Below are 12,752 nucleotides of genomic sequence, written 5' to 3'. Positions count from 1 at the left end.
GTAATGTTGAGGAAAGGTTTCCCAGTAACATATATCCCTAAAATGTACCACATATTTGAGACTTCAACTTCCATGTTCTTGGTATAAATGTGATAAATTTACAAATATTTCTGAGGTCATTATTTAATATACAAATACTCTCCCACATGTTTTAAACTTCATGTCAGAGAGAATGCATGTGGTGTTTGGCCTCCCAATTTAAATTGATTCAGCCTATGTTGAATAAGAACTTTATGCAAAACAAATTGTGTGATTAGGCTGGAAGAAATTGGAACAATCAAAACAGAAATCTTGCCCAGAAGTTTGCAATTTAGAACTTTTTAGTGAGAATGTACATGCAATGAGTACTAATCACATATAAGAGCCTGCTGAAGTAAGGATTGTATCAAGTGCATGTGGAAACCTTAGGAGTGATGAAAAAGAAATATTTCTTGCTATGAAGTTGGTGAAAGATTATCAAAATGCTGCATTAGTGCTTGAGATAACTGTCAGAGAAAAAAGATAGAATAGATCCAAAGAGTGATGTAAAAAATATGCCCTACGTAACATGCTTATAGTGATCATCAAAGAATGTAACTCATTTTACTCAGATAGACTTTTGACAGGTACCCTCAATTTTTAACTCCTAAAATCCATAGACATTACCTGATTGTCAACCCGAGACTCTTTCAGTGATTTGACCAAGTCATGAGAGTTCAGAAGTGCCTTGATGCTGGCTTCATCCACTGAAGTTTCTAACAAGATTGCCACTGTTTCTCAGCAGGGTCACAATAACCAACACTTGTTTTCAGCTAGTATCTACTTCCCAGGTTAAGCCATCTGTTCACATCAACGAAGGAATCTCTACCTTACCACTGCTTCCTGCTTGTTCCTACTTAAGACCCCACAGAGTAAATGGCCTTGTTATATTCTCGTTATAGGCAATGCAAATGCATTGTTTGTCTGACAGTCAGAAAGAGTACTCTGCAAGAAGAAAAATGCAAGTAGATACGATACGTAAGGGTAGGAGAGATAAGCAAAACTGGGTCAAGGAGAATAATCAGAATATATTCTGAACATGCTTGCAATTTTCAAGTAACAAAAATCAATAAAAAGAGAGAGAAAATAATATCATACTTAACAATGTTCTATCACTGAGTTGAGGTATAAGAAAAACAGTCAACTTGGAAGAAGAAGAACTAGGTGGGCTCTGATTTCCAATCCACAGAGCCACTTTTGCTATGCTATTCCTCTGAGCCTCTGGTACCTTCCATTGAAATAAAAGTCACAACAATGAACCAAAGGTTCAGTGCTTCAATATTCTCTTTTAATTACCTAGAAGAAGGAATCTGAGGTCATGGAACCAAAGATGTACTTACAATTTAGATTTCCTTTGTAAGATTAGGAAAAAATGGCCACTCTTCTCCAAAGCAATTTTTACCGTTCTGTTTTAATGAGGGGAAGAAATCTGTCTATGAAATTGTCTCTAATATATATGTATGAAACCAATGTTGCAAGCCCTCGTTTTTCTTTGTTTTTTTTTTCCTTCTTTGTTCCTTATTAGTTACATGTTTGTAAGATCAATAGTGGTAGACACTAAAGCCAGAAAGCCCCTGAGACTTAAGATTTTATCCTTCATTTGTAATGTTCTTGCCACCCAGCATTGGCTGAATTGCTTTGCTTCTTAATTTACATTTTTGTTAAATGAAAGCAGTTACCACTCTCAGTCTAGGTCAGAGAAGATCCTGCAGATGGCAGCAGCTGATACAAAGGCTAATATCTGTTCCAACTACATATAAAAAGTAATGATCAACTGCTCAACGCTGAATTTGACATCTGTATCATGATTCTGAAGGCATAGAGACTATCACAAAAGAGATAAGAGAAGCAAATTTTTAAGGATTTATTTATTATTGTCTTTTGTGTGTTAATGCATGCATGACAATTGTGTGCAGGTCCTGGGAACTTTACTCTGGTACTCTGGAAGAGAAGCAAGAGTTCTTAACCACTGAAGCATCTCTGTATTTCATTAAAGAAAGTAGAGCTAGAAGATACCAATGAGTTTCCTGAAACATTGTCTTTGAGATGTAACCTGACTCTTATAATTAGGAATACATAGTGTAACATGAGCTGGGACCTGCTTGTTTGTGTTTTTTGTCCTGCCCGGTTCCGCCAGCTGTTTATCCCCAAAGAAAATCACAAATAGGTCTCCATAAATTATAAGCTGATTGGCCCATTAGCTCTAGCCTCTCACTCGCTAACTATCACATCTTGATTAACCCATTTTTCTGATCTATGTTAGCCATGTGGTCCAGTACCTTTTTTCAGTGGGGCAGATCACATCCTGCTGCTTTGGTGATCTGGGCAGGAGTGGGAGGAATCAACTTCCTCCTTCCCAGAATTCTCCTATTCTCATTACATCATTTCTACTTCCTGTCTGGTTTTCCCACCTATATTTCCTGCCTAGCCAATCAGCATTTATTTAAAACATGATTGACAGAAAGCAGACAATTCTGCAACATAGCAGCTATGAATTTCTGCACAAGATTTGGCTCATCAAAATTCAATCATGAATAGAGGAGGTGGCTCAAGACCATGTACCTTCCTGAGGAACTACCAACTTTTAAGAGTTTCCAGAAGAGGAATTTCATTTATTTTAATAGGCAGTGGCAGAATAGTTGAAAGAAGAATAGATGAAAGGGGAAAAAAGAGCAATAACAGAGGTAAATGGGAAAGAATATAATCACAATATTAAACAGTTATATAGGTATGAAAGTGACAACACACAAAGAAAATTTACTTTAACATAAAATCTTGTAACATAACAAAACTTTTTTTTTTGGTGCCGTGACTCGGCTATAACAAAACTTTTATTACTTTAAAATAAGTAAATAATATTATTTGTGAAGTTCTGTTTAAATAGGATAAAGTACTTGACATAGAAAAATATTGACTAACCCACCCTAAATTTTTACTAGAAATTACAATAAGCAAACTAGGTTGGATGTTTTTTTTTTAGTGTTTTAGAGTCAGTCTATACAACTACTACAAGAGCTGAATTAAAATATATGGCATTGCCATCTGTGTTATCACCCCAATTCTGAGCTCCTTTGCTTCCTGGAGATCTCCCTAACCACGCCACCATGAGTGCAAAAGAAGGTAATGCCCATGTAATGTGCACATGGCAAGGAATAAATTGTATTATTGGCATTGTTAATTAACCTACAAACACACTCAATCACCAATAATTCTGTCTTACAAGAGATTTCCTGAGCACTGATAAGGCCCTGGGTCCTGTGATAAGTGTTGGATACATAACAATTCTTGTTTTATTCACTCAGTTATTCATATGTATTTACTGTAGGAACAAAATCAAACACATATAGATCTTTCCAACCTAATACCCTAGAGTTTAAACACAGAGATGATTCCTGTTTGGGACCAAGTTAGAATAATAGCTACATTTGTATCAGTTTGTTTCATTTTCTGAAAGAAAAATGTGACAAAATAGTTTTATTAGAGACACACTTCCAGCTTTGATAGGCCCCAATTCAATTGCCAAACTCCTTCTCATATCATCGGAAAATCAGAAATAATAGTCCTAGGCAAGAGGCACAGAGTTTGGTGTTTCTGGCTTTGTTTTGTTTAGTTTTTGTTTGCTTCTCATTTTAAGTTGTTTTTGAGGACTTCATTTATGAGCACCGTATTTATGTTTCAGCTCCTTTATCTTTTGCCTCCAATGCTATATCTACTCTCTATGTCTGTCTTTACCTCAAATTCATGACTTTTTCTCACTAGCAATGATTTTTACATATGTGTTACAAATATTGTTATATATTTTGTATTGTTCATGCATAGATGTGTTCAGGGATGACTTGGGATTGAATAACCTATCAAGGAGTTCGTCCCTGAAGAAAACTGATATTCTGTTTCTCGCAACGGATCCTGACAATAGCTCTTCAGTTACAACCATGAGAAATTTCCTACACCCAAGACGGCCTGTCAGTTGTATTGTCTTTATGTAGAAATTGTCATCTTAGTGCTGAGATGTTGTGGGTGCACTTTCCCTAGATGATGATATCAAGCACTGTCATTATTTGTAGGCTTGACACATGGGTAAGCCTCTGCATTGCTTTTTTCTCCTGGCACCTTACATAGCTCCTCGCAATACTATGAAAGCAACACATCAGGGAGGTGACTTACAAAAGAGTTCCTGCTCAATTTCTCTACATCATTTGTCCAAAGTATATGGTGTCTTCAGAAATAGGGTCTTATCTTCAAGTTCTGAGGGAAAAAAACAACTAAAAGAAAGCTTTCCATGCTTAGCACTGGTGTTTTTGTTAGAGAGTCTATCATTTTGAGAGAGAGCAGTATAACCTTGTGCAGGATAATTTCACTTAAAAATATGCACACATTTGTAATAAAAATGTATTTTTAAGTAAACATAAGCTATGTTTCCGTTAAGAGCTTTCAAACCTCCTAAGGATTTATTATTTATCTCTGCTTCCTTACTCTCAATCTGTACTATTTTCTCTCTCCTTCCCAGATGATACCCCTTACTCTGGATTCCTATTTCCCCCTCACAGCTTCTGCGTGTTCTTAATGCTCCCTCCATGATTTCAGTGAAGCTAGGTGGGGAATCTTTGTTTTGAAGTGAGATACTCCAAGTACTGTACGGATAGAAAACAGCCATGTTCTGAAATAAGCATGGACAAATGACAGGCTTTGGTAGCAGGTCAATGAATCTCTACTCATCTTGACTATGGGAGTCAGAAACTGAGGAGATTAGGAGAAAGAGAAAAGTAATCATACTTTTATTTTTAAGGTGCCATCAAGCACCTGAATACTGAAAGCCAGAGGAAGCAAATATAAAGAAGTTTACATAATCTTCAAAAAATACAGAGTCAATAAAGTGATCAAGTTGAGGAACAGCTTTCCATATTTTTTTTTTCAGGAACATGTGTTAATTTTTGGCATGCTGATCACAAGGTCTTGGATTTGGGAACTTCAGCCTTCTCAGTCTTAGGAATGTCTCTAATTGATAATAAAAATACTTGCCAAGAACCCTTGTGAAAATTTAGAAGCTACTCAATCCCTAAGAGTAACTAAAGATGGTAAGCATCAGAGAAGATGAGGCAAGAGAATTGCTAATTGCTAGATTACATAGTACAATCTTGTTTTAAAAGCCCCCTTGTTTTCTTTGAGGATCAGATGAGGTTACTTACAAGATCAGGTTTCTGACAAACATCTCTGGGTTTCCCATTCTTTGCTTCTCGATTTTCTCTTTTGTCCATCTGTTTTCTTTGTGCCTCAAAGTACTGGTTGCCTGCAATTCAGTTCTCCCTGTTTTTATTTCTGTTAAAATCAGTAATCTTATTCAACACAAAATTGAAATGTGCCACTGATTCCCAACTATCATTGGAATCACTGTGTTGAATCTGAACCCTTGCTGAGCAAACGGATGGTTTATCTTCTTTGAAAGGAGCCTTTAGGCGCAGCAAGTCTTGGACTTGACTGCTGGTAGGGGTGTGATCACTTCCTGCACAGATGCATAAAAGCAGAGCCCTGTCACCGCACCACAGGGCAGATCGAGGACAGATCAGCTCATTAAGCAATAGCAGAGGAAGCTGAGGTCCACGCTGGCATGCATTCATCTGACTGGACACTTCTCATAGGGAAGCAGGGAGAAAGATGACCTACCCGACCCTAATGAAGACACACAGCCCAGGAGGGGAGATGAGCAGCCACCCTCAACTTCTTCCTCCTGTCTTCTAAAGAGAGACAGTCCTTAAAAGCAAGCAAATAGTTGCTTTTGTATGACTCAACAGTGACACCCAGTGACTCTCTCTGTCAATTCCCAGGTGACTGTTCCCTGTGGGTCTTCTGGCAAACACATTTCAGTTTCAATTACCCTACACTGAAACAGTAATAGCAATCATGTCTATATGAAGTCCTGAAAAAGAAAAAAACATAATAATAAATCCCAGTTTGTATTAACTTAATTATCTAACTGGTGAAGCATATTCTTTCCCACTCTCAGATCATGTCTAATATCTAACAGTATCTCAGTGTAGTTTTGTTAGTCCTTGAATTTGGCATCAGAAGAGTTTTATTATTTCCTTCACACCATTGACCTAGATTTTATGAGATCTTATTGTCTGTCATTGTGCAACACTGACATACACTATACACAGACACACACATACATGCTCATACATACTTGGGTTAGCAAGATTTAGATATGAGCAATGCAGCGATAGAAAGTCAATAATTTCATTTACTATACACTGGACTAGGCAAACGGATATAAAGAGAATATTTTTATTAATTTTAGTTCCAATAGAATTACATGACTTTTCATCCTCTTTTCCTTACTTCAGCCCATCTCATATACTTCCTTCAAATTTCTCTCATGCCCCCCATAGGAAAGTTGATAACCTCTTTTTCTATGATTGTGTGTGTGTGTGTGTGCACGCACACACATGTGTGTGGCATGTAGTCATGAATGCTCTTAAGGATAGTGAGGTCATGAACATTATAGAAAAATTTACTGCTACCACTTTGCTAGACCAGTATAATTCCTAACAGTATTCCAAGTCTTATCATATATCTATAACACATCCATAGAAAAAGAAAACCATTATGGAACACTGAAACTGGGCACAATGCAGAGATCAGAGATTTGTGGAATGTCTAGCCTAAACTGACATATCTAAATGGAGACAAATGTAGTAATTTATGATGTAACCTGAAGAAAATGGCCAGCGTGCCCAGTGGTATTCTAAGAAGTGGCATATGTTGAAAAGGTGTGAATCTGAGGCTTTTTAGTGAATGATACAAAACTTGCTGGTGGACCAGTGAGAAAGAGATACTTTCTTCAAATATTGAAGGGGCAGGCATTCAGAAAAAGAGCTTACTGGTTTTATTCCCAGAGGACAGAGATTGAATAACAGATGGAAGTTATATGGGAACATCTTTCCACTCAATGTAAAGAAGCACTTTATAATGATTGGATCTACTGGGAAATGAAAGAATCTCAGAGGGCAGAGAATTTTATGCCATCAAAATGTATCCTAGGTGCATCTGTCATAAAAATTCTACTTTAGAAAACAAAACTGAAGAGTGAGTGGATACAGAAAAGTTACGGGAGACTAATAAATAAAATAGGAAGGCAATAGTCAAGAAAGCAGGAAGGTATTTGTACACCATATCTAAGACACCCACTGAAATAGTTCTCTAAATTTTCATCAATTGAAAATTTAATCAAAATAAACTTTCTTTCCTCACCAAACTAGCATCCTTTTTTTCTTTAAAAAAAAAAAGAACCTATATCTTAGGTAGATATTTTCTCTTTCTACTTATATCTGTACATCGGCTACATGCAAAAAAAAAAAAACCCAAAACAAAACAAAAATAAAAACCAAAAAAAAACCTCCGTAAAACATCCAAAAATCATTTAACAATTTTTCCATCCCTTCATTGTTTCTTTCCCAAGGGTGGTTAAATTAACCAAATGATCTGATACTTGCTACAGTCAACAATGACTATCGCAGTGAGGATTACATTATAAAGATGCTTCATCCCAGTGAGCCACTAGGCTGGACCTCTATAATAGCTCAAGGTACAGAATGATCTAGAATGAAGAAACTTACAAGGCCTATTGAGGTGAGAATAAGTATACAAAATGATGTCATTTTCTCTTCAAAATGGATACCAATGTTTTATATTTAGTGTGGTTGTAAAAAGAAGAGAACCCTTGAAGACATGATAAAGTCACCAGGGATTGCATTTTGTGAATATTATTAGTGTCTATACAGTTTTGAAGGATATTATTTTTCTTCTCCGGTATATGAAACCACACAGAGGCACCATCTCTGAGAATAAAAAAACTGAACAGACATTCAATCTGTTAATGTCTTGATGTCAGACAGTCTCCCTTGCAGATTGTAAGAAATTAATATATATTGCTCAAGGGCTACTTAGTATAGGAGTGTTTGTGGAAATAGCACACAAAGGCAAGTTGAGACAGTCATACAAGCTATTTTCCCTTCAAATGTCAAATTTGTTGATACTTTATACCAAATACCATCATTTCATATCTCATCTGGTTTAAACTTTCCTGCCATTCTTTGCCATTAGATGCTAATTTATCCATCATTGTATTATGAATCCATTTTGGAAAAGGAGAATGCAGAATAAAACAAAGAAACAAAGATTGAAAGGCCACAGCAGAAATTTATAAAATAAGAAAATCTTATTTTGAGGTACTTATTCAGTTGTAGAGTGTCTTCAATAAGAATAATAAAACATAAAGCACAAAGTGTTGAGATATCTGTTTGAGCTAGTGTATGTATAAGAGGGGCAGAGGGAAGATAAATGAGTTGAACAAGGCTCCTAGCCATGTACAGAGCAATTCAAGGTGACTCATGAGATTTAGCTGGAATTTCAGCCTGGGAATTGAGAGAGATTCCTAGCTCTCTTGCCCACTAAGAAAATTCCTAGTACTTAGGTAATGTTTTGATATATAAATTTTAAATCCAGTTTAGGCTTTTATCAGTCATATAAATTGAAGTGATTCACTTTCCACTCTAAATCTGTGTCTCCCTAATTTGTAAAATAAGAATGCGTACATTAACCTGATGTAATTCCACCAAGGACAGAAGAGGCAGTGCACAAAAAGCACCTTAATATAATACCTGGCACAGTGTAGATAGATGTGTAAGAGTGGCCATCAGTGTGATAATGAAACTAAGCAAAAATAGAGACTGAGGTAGACCACAGAAAATCTTGTACCCATATGAATATTGGATATTTCTATCACTGTCTTCTCATACATGTTTGATAATATTAATTTATCAAATTGTACATTAGCTTTGTTTGTTGTCTGTTTTTCTGTTGTTTGCTTCGTAGCCCAGACTGCCCTTGATCTCCTGCTTCTCCGGTCTGAGTCCTGAGGAAATAAATGTGTATCATGTCTAGCTAAAAGCCACTAGTATCAGCTCTTAAACAACATAGAAATGAGCAATGGCTTCTATGATTCTATGCTGAACATGTACTTCCTTTCATTTGATAGCATCTGATCCCTTCATTTTGCCTCTGATCTTTGCTACAACAAACCATCCACTCATCATGAAAGATCTCACTCTTTGGAAGAAGTGGTTGTGGGATGGTTATGGGGGAGATAAGAAAGGCAGGAGGAGGGAGGCAAAGTTTGGAAGAAAAGCAATGGTTGGAATGTAAAGTGAAATTTAAAAATAATAAATAAAAAATAAAAGATCTAATTAAAAAAAACATCCATAGTCACCTGTAGTCTCAAGGGACCTAATCTCAGTTACTGGAATGTTACTTCCTTTTCCTATTAAGCACTACCTTATGTAACTATTAATCCCCCATAGGACTCTGTCCAGCTATTCTGGATCCTATATAAATTATAAACTGAAAGAACCTTCATGGTTTCTCTTTCTTCCTTATTTCAGTTTCCAGACCCACTACTTACAAGTTATATCAAAATATTGAAGACTGAAAATAAACTACTTCCATAAAATGTCATTCCATCAGACTGATTTTCAGTGTGGAATGTAAGGTTATATCAGTTTAGATTACCAAAAATTATTCAATGTTATCACTAAAGAGATAGATAAAACATCAAAGAAAAGTAAACGGATTCTCACATTTTATGGTTGGTTATGGAAAAAAAAGTCTTCTTCAGAGTTATACATATATGCAGCTTGTGTAAGGAACTGTAGGGGTTGGGATAAAAGGCCTGAAAAAGCAAAAGCTGCCTGGGTGATGGTGGCTAAGAGCAAGCCATTAAAACATCTTAACACAGTGGGGATGACATGTATTGAATCTGCCCTGTCAGCAGAGCACAGTGCAGTACCCACCCTGATAAATGCCAGGTTGCCTTGCTGACACTCAATAAAGGTTTCATCCAGTGGCAGAGCAGCAGTCAAGAATAACCTGATGGTGCTGAGCCTTGCTTTCAGCTCCTCTGTACTCCTGCTTATTATCAGAAACTAAATGAATATTTCTGGGATAAAAATCAGTGAGGTGAAGACCTGAGGTTTCATCATGAGCACACAATGGTTACATTTATACAGGAGAGCATTTTACTTTTTTCTTTATTTCTGTTTATTAATTCTTTCTTTCTAACCATTAAACAATACTTTAGGTATGCATGTCATGCATGACGATCCTTGACTACTGGAAATATCTATACATGTATTTACAGATATGCATCTAAGTATCACATAGATATGCATAAAAGCTATACACAGAATATTACATACATATACATCATATATATATATATATAGTGTATATATATTTCATTATAGTCACTCAAGTATTTGAAAATGATATCAGTATCAAGAAGTTGAGGTAGGGTCCTTATTCAACTGCTCTCCAACTTAATTTTTGAGATAAACACTTTCACTGCACCCGGGGCTCACTAATTTGACTAGGCTTCTTGGAGAGCCTAGCTGTTTGTTCTAATTGGGTATAAGGGTTTCCTCTTCCCCAGTCCTTGATGACAGACTCAATGTTCCCATTCAAGAGCTATCTTATCTACTCTCTCTCTCTCTCTCTCTCTCTCTCTCTCTCTCTCTCCCTCCCTCCCTCCCTCTCATCTATTATCTATCTATCTATCTATCTATCTATCTATCTATCTATCTATGTATCTATCTATGTATCTATCTATCTATCTATGTATCTATCTATGTATCTATGTATCTATCTATCATCTATCTATCATCTATGTATCTATCTATCTATGTATCTATCTATGTATCTATCTATGTATCTATCTATGTATCTATCTATGTATCTATCTATGTATCTATCTATGTATCTATCTATGTATCTATCTATGTATCTATGTATCTATGTATCTATCTATCTATCTATCTATCTATCTATCTATCTATCTATCATCTATCTATCTATGTATCATCATCAATCTATCATCTATCTATCTATCTATCTATCTATCTATCTATCTATCTATCTATCTATCTATCTATCATCGTCCATATATCTACCTAATGAGTGTGAAGGCTGGGAACCCCAATTCAAGTTACTGTGCTAACACATAAGTATTTTATTTTGTGTTTTCATTAAATCAATACTATTTTTAAACAAGTTATTGCAAACATTGCTTTTAATCATCCAAAAAAAAAAACCCAATGTAGACATAAACAAATAACCCAACTTGTAGTAATATGGAGCGGCGGCGGGGCTGCGTCCCCCAACACCCCAAGCCGCCTGGCTCGGCTAGCTTATGCCCCGAAATAATTACACGGAAACTGTATTCTTTTAAACACTGCGTTGGCCCATTCCTATCTAGCCTCTTCTAGGCTAATTCTCACATATTAATTTAGCCCATTTCTAATCATCTGTGTAGCGCCCCTAGGTGCGCTTACCGGGAAGATTCTAGCCTAAGTCCATCCTGGGTCGGAGCTTCATAGCATGCGTCTTCCCTGGAGCAGGTAGCATGGGGTCTCTCTCTGAGGTGTCTGCTCCGGAGAGGAGAGCTGTCGAGTCTGACCTCACTTCCTCTTCCTCCCGGCATTCTGTTCTGTTTACTCCTCCCACGTATCTTCTAACCAATGAAATGGGCCGAGGCAGTTCCTTTATTGCTTAGCCAATGAAATCAACAGATTGATATATGACACTCCCACATCACCAACTACTGGGTGCGGACATTGCTATTTGTTAAATCTGAACAGAAAAAGACAATTGTTCCATTTAGACAGATTCTTGTGATCAAATCTTGTCTTTATGTTTGAAACTTGTTTGGAGAGAGTGAAAAAAACTGACTTACTTACTTCACTTGTTAGAGCAAACATTAACTTAATTGGTTCTAACATATCTTAAAATTGTGCTGCTCAAGTGTTCCAACGATTTACAAAGCTGTGCTTTGTTTCATGTAAATGTCTACAGAGCTAAATTAAAGACCTTCTTTTATTACAACTGTGCAGCCCTTCTTATTGTTGAAAAAGTATGATGGAAAGTTGTCCATTATGATCTTTTATAACTCTTAACACATTTTAATTGCTTGGTTAATATTTTCCATTTATGGCAAGGAAAAGAAATAGAGAGAATGTCTGTATCTATCTATCTATCTTATTTTCTTTCTCTTTCTTTCTTTTTAAAAAATAAAACAAACTATGTCTTTTCATTATACATACCAGTCCAGTTTCCCACTCCCTCCCCTCCTCCCATTCCCTCCACATACCCTCCTAACCCACCCACATTCAGCTTATTGTGTAGGTCTTACAATTTTATTGGTAAAATAAACAAACATTTCATAGTGAGAATATAAGTATGTTTTTTCTGAATAACTAGAGTAATATTTTATTAATAAATATATATTCCATGTTAATAAAGAAATTAAATAATCTTTTTCATACTCACTTGAATGTGAAAATCAGGATTTAAAAAAGTTTTATAGGAAAACCAAGGTTTTCCTGACCTCTAGTCCCTCTGGAATATTAAGAAAATAAGTGTGTGCCTTCATATTATGTAATAAAACTTTTCTTTTCTTTTTTAAATGTTGTTTTTTGATTCATGGTCACATGTAGTCCAGATTACCCTCAAACATGTTATATAGCTAACAATGACTTTGAATTCCTGATCTTCTTGCCTTCATCTGTGAAGTGATGAAATTATAGATATGGGCAATCATGTCTGAATAAGATAACTGCTTTTCTGGCCTCAATATTTTAATATGTCACTGAAAGTATAATAATCTTCAAAAATGAGATAAGAACTTC

The sequence above is a fragment of the Microtus pennsylvanicus genome, chromosome 13 (assembly GCF_037038515.1).
Source record: "Microtus pennsylvanicus isolate mMicPen1 chromosome 13, mMicPen1.hap1, whole genome shotgun sequence".
Classification (NCBI taxonomy): Eukaryota; Metazoa; Chordata; class Mammalia; order Rodentia; family Cricetidae; genus Microtus; species Microtus pennsylvanicus.
Note: the sequence above shows the minus strand (reverse complement) of the source record.